The 7,359-nt window shown below is 41.3% G+C and overlaps 1 protein-coding gene across 4 annotated transcripts in view; it reads left to right on the top strand.

Moving 5' to 3' along the window:
* The first annotated feature begins 4,231 nt into the window (after positions 1 to 4,231).
* fermt2 (FERM domain containing kindlin 2) overlaps positions 4,232 to 7,359 on the top strand; it is a 46,843-nt gene continuing 43,715 nt past the window's right edge. For all 4 annotated transcript variants that reach the window (XM_061744458.1, XM_061744457.1, XM_061744456.1 and 1 more), the window contains exon 1: positions 4,232 to 4,404. The gene's annotated coding sequence lies outside the window, so the exon portion shown is untranslated. The remainder of the gene's footprint in view (positions 4,405 to 7,359) is intronic.

Raw genomic sequence — 7,359 nt, 5'->3', positions numbered from 1 at the left:
CCATAAAAGGCAGCCTGAGATCTTTCCTGTGTGTCCATTAACCCTTCTACAGGATGTGGAGTTTGCTGCTGTGGAGGGTTTCAGTTCAGCAAAATCTGTGAGGCTGAAGACGTCATAATCTTCTATGCTTTCACATTCACACACAGGGTCACACTAATGTTACCTTTATTTTATTTTACAACTTTAACACCAATTTCAAAATTCTCATAAATCAAGGAAATCCAGAAAGTATTCTTTGAAATAAATGTCAGAGAAAGCGTTCACTTTCTGTCTATGAGGATGGATTTCACTTGCCTTTTATAGGTCTGCTTTTTGTAATTGGGTATAAGTGCTCCTTTAAGGGCACATGTTATGATCTTTTTTTCAAAGCTGAAAGAATTTCCTGAGATTAAGAAAAAAAAAGTCTGTGACACGCTTTGATTAAAATTCCACAGAGATATAGTACAAAAGCTCCTTTCTCAGCCATATCTGCACTGCTGTGTTCATAGCAGTCAGTTTTTCAGTGGGCGTAGTCAGGCACTCGACTCTACTCCACCCCCATTCTTCACAGGACACACCTCTTTTGAGATAAGCGTTAAGGCAGTGATTCTTAACCATAGGGCCGCGGCCCACACTTGGGCCGCGAGCGCCATCTAGTGGGCCGCGAAAAAATTTCAGTTTTGTACATGTGGGCCGCGAGGGCCGCGGGACTGCATAGCAACTCCCGACCAAATGAGGAGAAGACACTCAGCTAGCTGTACGTGTAATAGTAAGAGAAATGGTGTGTATTTACAGAGAAAATTCTTCATTTTGCACAGAGTAGGTTTAGATCCACCAGGATCAGGGATCGATTACTTGGGTCTGCGCCCAGAGCGAGCGAGCGCGGCATGATCATTTATCCTGACGCGTCCCTGCGGCCGGGGAGGTCGGCTGAGGCTGCCGCTCGGGCGGTGGGCTCCGTCGTTACTGCTGAAGGAGGGTAGATGTAGATGCGTGGGCTGTCGTGTCTGCTGGACTGGACTGTTCGGGCTTTCGAAAAAGCATCGGAAAGTAACTGCTGCAGCGCGACCAGAGAGCTGCGGTGCTGGTTCTGCGTCGCAGCGGATCAGGCTCGGATGAAGCCCGACACACTGAGTCCTGACAACTTATTAATGTAAATAACTTAAAGTAAAATCAAACTACGTTTTGGTTCAGTCTTCCCACTGGGACAAAACCAGTGTCTCATACGTTCAGAGACCGTGGCGTTCAAAGTGCGAAAGTGAAACGCCACTGAAACAAAACACAAAGTTTTTCATCAAACATGTATTCACTCAAGTCTGAACTGAAGTCACAGAAAAATAAGCTGACCATCTTAAAACATATTTGGGTCCAGATACAGCTGTGAAGCAGCTTTCTCCACAGTGAACTTAATTCAAACTAAATATCGTTCCAGGCTCATCAATGACACGAGCACCTCCACATGCATATGAGAACCTGACACCATCCAGCCCAGATTTAAGTTCTGGCAGGAGAAATTAGAGCTCAGTTCTCTCACTGAACGACAGAAAGTGGGGGCATAAGATTAAGGGGAAGAAAGAAAAACTGCAAAACTGTTCAATTGTTAAGATGTGTTTATATTCATTTATTATAAAAATGTGTTGAGACAATTAACAAAGAAAAGGGGAAATTCAAACTGCTGGTAGAGAAATAAAATAAGATAGCATTTGAAAAATAAAATAAAATCTATTTTATTTTTAAGAGAAAAAATATGTGTAATTCAAGTATATATATATATTTATTATTATGTTCTGGACCTTCGCTTGAGTAAATTTTCTCTAAATGGACCTCTTAAAGTTGAATACCCCTGCTATACAGTGTTAATATTTAATGGGCCCCGGGCCACTCTGTACTGAAAAAATTGGGCCCCAAGGTCAGAAAGGTTAAGAACCCCTGTGCTAAGGCATTGTGGTGCTCACTTCAGCAGGACGTGTAACGTGAATTGTAGTGAAGAACAAGATGAGTGAGCTGATCTGGATGTGCGACGTCACTGAACCCGTCTATAGCTGCACAGGTCCAATGAAATAATGGCTGAAATAATAGTGTCATACAGATGTCTTTTCAAGCTTCAGTTCTTTCTATCTCTGTTTTTTTTTTCATCTGACACATTAAAACCTACAAAATAAATTAAATATAATGTTGCTTTATAGTTTCTGCTATTTTAAAAGTCTGAAATAGCAAAAACACATAGTATGACGTAACAATTGTGCTACACAATGCGTATGAAGTCATGTCAATAACATGAAACAACAGAAATATAAAAACAATAACAGGATGCTTTCAAAGCATACATACATACATATGCAACCACACGTATGAGATGAAAGTGTCCCCATATGTTCACTTTGGACCACACATCGCTGAATTGAATTGTGGATTCTTTGCGTCATAAGGGAAGTCAGAAGCGCCATCCGTTGAGTATTAATGTGATGCCGTGTGAGTGTATTTTTGTGTATGGTAATAACAACATACCAACAATCTTACTTCTGGGTTGAAGCCAACCTGGAAGTAACAAAAATTGCAGCTCATCCACTGACCAATAGAAGCTGGCTTGGGGAATTTATATAAAGCAATACATTTATTCATAATATGAGGTTTAGCCTTTTGACTGGCAGTCAGCTTATCCAATGACTGGCCGCTATCATTTCCCCTTTAGTCATCATCATGCCATGAAGCGTAGCCAAGCAGTAAGCATATTTACTATCCCAGCGTCTGCTAATTGCAGCCGTCATTTCGTATTTTACCACGGAAACAACATCTGGAACGGGATATTCCACTGCAAACGTTCACCAGCAGCTCCTCGGCTTGAAGGAGCTGGTAGCCATAGTTAACTTTGATTGACATAAGGTAGGCGTGTTCCAGTGGTTTCCTGGGCCTGTTTGTTTTGGACATTTGCAACACGGCGCCATGCAGTACGAGGCAAGAGAGGCTTCAAAACCGCTCCCCAGAAAACCTTTGGGTGAAGTCACAGATAGCCCGTCCAGTAATTACACAGTCTACGGTTACCCCCTGGGATCCAGGTTGAATCCCACCCATAATTCCACATTCAAGGATTCTGCTGAGCTCTGGTCATGTGACCCCTTTACGGTCTATTACTTTTAAAATATGTTGAATTTAGACAAATGTCTTACCGTTTACCATCTTATTATGTTTTTTTTTAATTACAGTTAAAGTACTTATAGACATTTAACAAATTAAATAAATAACTAGGTACACAATATATCAATAGTTCTCTTTTGTTACCTCAACATTTTTGAAGGTGGCTGCATTTGAAAATTCAAAACGTATTTATTTATGTGTTTTTCTCACAAATATTAGGGGTGCATAGAACATCAAGAGTGTGAAGTATGCCGGCTGGTGACAGCCCACTCTTTTTTTTTTTATTGAGAAGAAGTTATATACAAAGACCATCAGAGAACATCGGTGCTCCAATATATATGTAACTAAAAAATAAATGTAAATTTCCAGTGAAATTAACAGAAATAGGGAGAATGATACATAAACCAGTGAATAAATAAAATATGAAAAAGAAGAAAAAAAGTAAATGAAAAAATAAATAATTAAAATGTAAATAGTATTCATCTTTAAAAAATTCTTACTTAAAACGTATTTTTAAAAAGTTATCGTATATATCGGGTGAATGTTATACTTTGTTTGGTGTCAATTAGTTTAAGGGATTTAATGTACTCAAGTAAGAAACCTTTAAAGTGGGGGTGGAGTTTTGGAGTATTTACATTTGTGTATGTGAAATTTGCCATACAGAATGAACAGGTTTATAATAAAAGTGATTAATATAATAAATAATATTATTATATATAATATTATTATTATATATATTAATTAATATAATAAAAGTCATTTTCTTCATGGACAAAATAAAATATCACACTCCTACAGTCAATTGAGATGTTTATCTCGATTTTAGACACTATATATTGTTCAAATTTAGACCAGAAATTGAGAGATGAAGCACAGTGGTAGAAATAAATAAGTTCTGGTTTCTGGTTCCACTTTATTTTCAATATTTGAAGCCTGAATTATGGTTCTGCGTTAAACCGACGGCGTATCCTACGGCGGAGGATACGCGAAGGGTACGCGAACCCACGCCGTGATCTGCGTCGGTGTAACGCGGAACCATAAATCTCCTGGAGGGCAGCGCGGTGACGTGAGCGCCGCTGGCCGGAGGGAGGGCGGTGGAAACAGGGAGGGCTGGACTCCATTAAGCCGCCTGCTGGAAAACAGTTGGGAATACTTCGCTTCGACTTCTCCGGGATATCTTTCTTTCTTTTAAAAATACCCAAACGATACTTTTCTACATGATTTAAAGAGGGGACACTTGTTCTGTACCGCGCAGTCGACTTGTTTTTGGTGTTTTTCGTCGTTGTGAAGGTCAGTATTCTACATTTAAGATGTTGGTCCTCAAAGCTTTCCTCGCTTCGCCGCTGTGAAATATATATCTATCTATATATATATAAATGAAAAAAAAAACTATGTTTTTAAAACACATTTTTGTTGTACGTAACTGAAGCTTGTTCTTTTAAGGCTTCATTTAAAAGCTGAGTAGTTTTTTTGGTGTTTTTTCCAGACTTTTGTGAGGTAAACGTGCTTGCAGCAGCAGGAGACTGTGTTGCACAGCCTTACGTAATTCACCCTCCAGCCCTATTGGTGTGACTCCCTTTACCGTTACTTTTAACAGGTGAAACTGCGCTTTTGTGTAGATAACAGCTACCAAAGGTCTTTGCTGAACTTATATCCGCCAGCTGCCGGCCTTTGTTCGGCCGTGTTTATTGAGTTAGACGGCTGTTTTGATCGCCAGGCCACTCTTCCCAATCAACCCAATGGGGTCCAATGATGTTACATACAGCTACAAAAGCACTTTTTTTTAAAAATGCTGTTACTTTATAACAGGGAGAGGCTCAGAAATGGGTAATCACTTGGTTTGTTCCTTCCTTTCCTTCCTTCCCTCCTTCCTTCCTTCCCAAATCATTCCTGATACTGGGATATTCATCAGGGAGCCAAGTTACAGCAACTGTCACCAATGTGGAGGGAGGGTGCTGCATCATAGTTTATCACCTTTTACTTGATTTAAAAATGGCATTTCAGTAAAGGAAAAAGAATGAGCCATCTTTTCAGGGTGGGAATGAATCAGAGTTCCCCCATCAGCACTCAATAGTGTGATTTATTCATGATTAGTAATAGTATTTGTAAATATTCATGACTCAGCTACAATGTTGGAACTCTGTTTCACTGACAAACAAGATGTCTATGATTTCCAACCTTTGCTACAGTAGCACAATGTCATCCCTCCATCAACTTCCGATTTGGGTCCCTCCCCAGGCAGGGAGGCGACCGGTAGACATCCTAGCCAGATTTCTGAACCATCTCAATCAGATCCTCTTGACGTGGAGGAGCAGGCGCTCTCCTCGGAGTCCCTCCCAGATTACTTAACTATCTCCAAGGGACAGTCCAGCAACCTTGCTTTACTAGCCACAGTTTCTGACCATAGGTGAGGGTAGGAAATGGATATCTGCCATTAAAATGTGGAGTCCTGTCACCAACTGTCACCAATGTGGAGGAAGGGTGCTGCATCATAGTTTATCACCTTTCACTTGATTTAAAATTGGCATTTCAGTAAGGGAAAAGAATGAGCCATCTTTTCAGGATGGGAATGAATCAGAGTTCCCCCATTAGCAGTCAATAGTGTGTTTTATTCAAGATTAGTAATAGTATTTGTAAATATTCATGACTCAGCTACAATGGTGGAACTCTGTTTCACTGACAAACAAGATGCCTATGATTTCCAACCTTTGCTACAGTAGCACGATGTCATCTCTCCATCAACTTCCGATTTGGGTCCCTCCCCAGGGTCGGCATCTTAGCCAGATTCCTGAACCACCTCAATCAGCTCCTCTTGACGTGGAGGAGCAGGCGCTCTCCTCGGAGTCCCTCCCAGATTACTTAACTATCTCCAAGGGAGAGTCCAGCAACCTTGCTTTACTAGCCACAGTTTCTGACCATAGGTGAGGGTAGGAAATGGATATCTGCCATTAAAATGTGGAGTCCTGTCACCAACTGTCACCAATGCGGAGGAAGGGTGCTGCATCATAGTTTATCACCTTTCACTTGATTTAAAAATGGCATTTCAGTAAAGGAAAAAGAACGAGCCGCCTTTTCAGGATGGGAATGAATCAGAGTTCCCCCATTACCAGTCAATAGTGTGATTTATTCATGATTAGTAATAGTATTTGTAAATATTCATGACTCAGCTACAATGGTGGAACTCTGTTTCACTGACAAACAAGATGTCTATGATTTCCAACCTTTGCTACAGTAGCACAATGTCATCCCTCCATCAACTTCCGATTTGGGTCCCTCCCCAGGGAGGCGACCGGTACGCATCCTAGCCAGATTTCTGAACCACCTCTACTCGGAGTTCCTCCCAGATTACTTAACTATCTCCAAGGGAGAGTCCAGCAGCCTTGCTTTACTAGCCACACTGTCTGACCATAGGTGAGGCTAGGAAATGGAAATCTGCCATTAAATGTGGAGTCCTGTCTTTTGGTTCAAGTCTCTTTTCACCACAACAGACCAGTAGAGAGGTCGCACTCCTGTCATTGCCGAACCGATCCGCCCGTCAATCACCCGATTCATCCTTCCCTCATTCAAGATCCAGAAGAGACTTGAGGCAGCACAACCCTTTTTTTTTGTAACAGAACAATGGTTTCAGATTTGGAGGTGCTGATTCTCATCCTCGCCACCTCGCACTGGACGTCAGCATCAACAGGAATTGCATCATGTGCACAAAGCGGAGATGAAATTCTGTTGCCACAGACCCAGACACGCTCTGCCCCTCGGCTGGGCCAAGAAATTCTGTCGATTAGAAGTTATGATGATAAAGACCAGCCCTGACGGACTCGTACTCCCACCTGGAATGAATCCAACTCGCTACCGGCAATGGGAACCAAACTGGCTCTGTCTATATAGGGACTGAATCTGTCATACCAGCAGAACCAGTAACCCACAGACTTCCCAGTGCAGACATTTTAAATATTTGGGCCATTGTTCAAGACAGATGTAAAAAAAACCCTGCCAAAATACTGGACCCTGCATGTGCTGTAATACATCTCAGCTGCATCTTTAGACATTCTTTTCTTTCCTTGTAAATGGATGTATTGTTTGAACCACATGACGTGTTTTATTTAATCAGTCAATAGCCCTGACGACATCAATGTGCTGTCAGTTACTTTTTCTCACTTTAAAAGCAACAAAAGCCGGTTTAGAAATGTTCTCTTAGGCAGATACAGCATGCAGCAAAGATTACCGGTGGATATGCTGGAGTGACGG

The sequence above is a fragment of the Cololabis saira genome, chromosome 16 (genome assembly GCF_033807715.1).
Source record: "Cololabis saira isolate AMF1-May2022 chromosome 16, fColSai1.1, whole genome shotgun sequence".
Lineage (NCBI taxonomy): Eukaryota > Metazoa > Chordata > Actinopteri > Beloniformes > Belonidae > Cololabis > Cololabis saira.
Note: the sequence above shows the minus strand (reverse complement) of the source record. Positions and strands in the feature narration are given on the sequence as shown.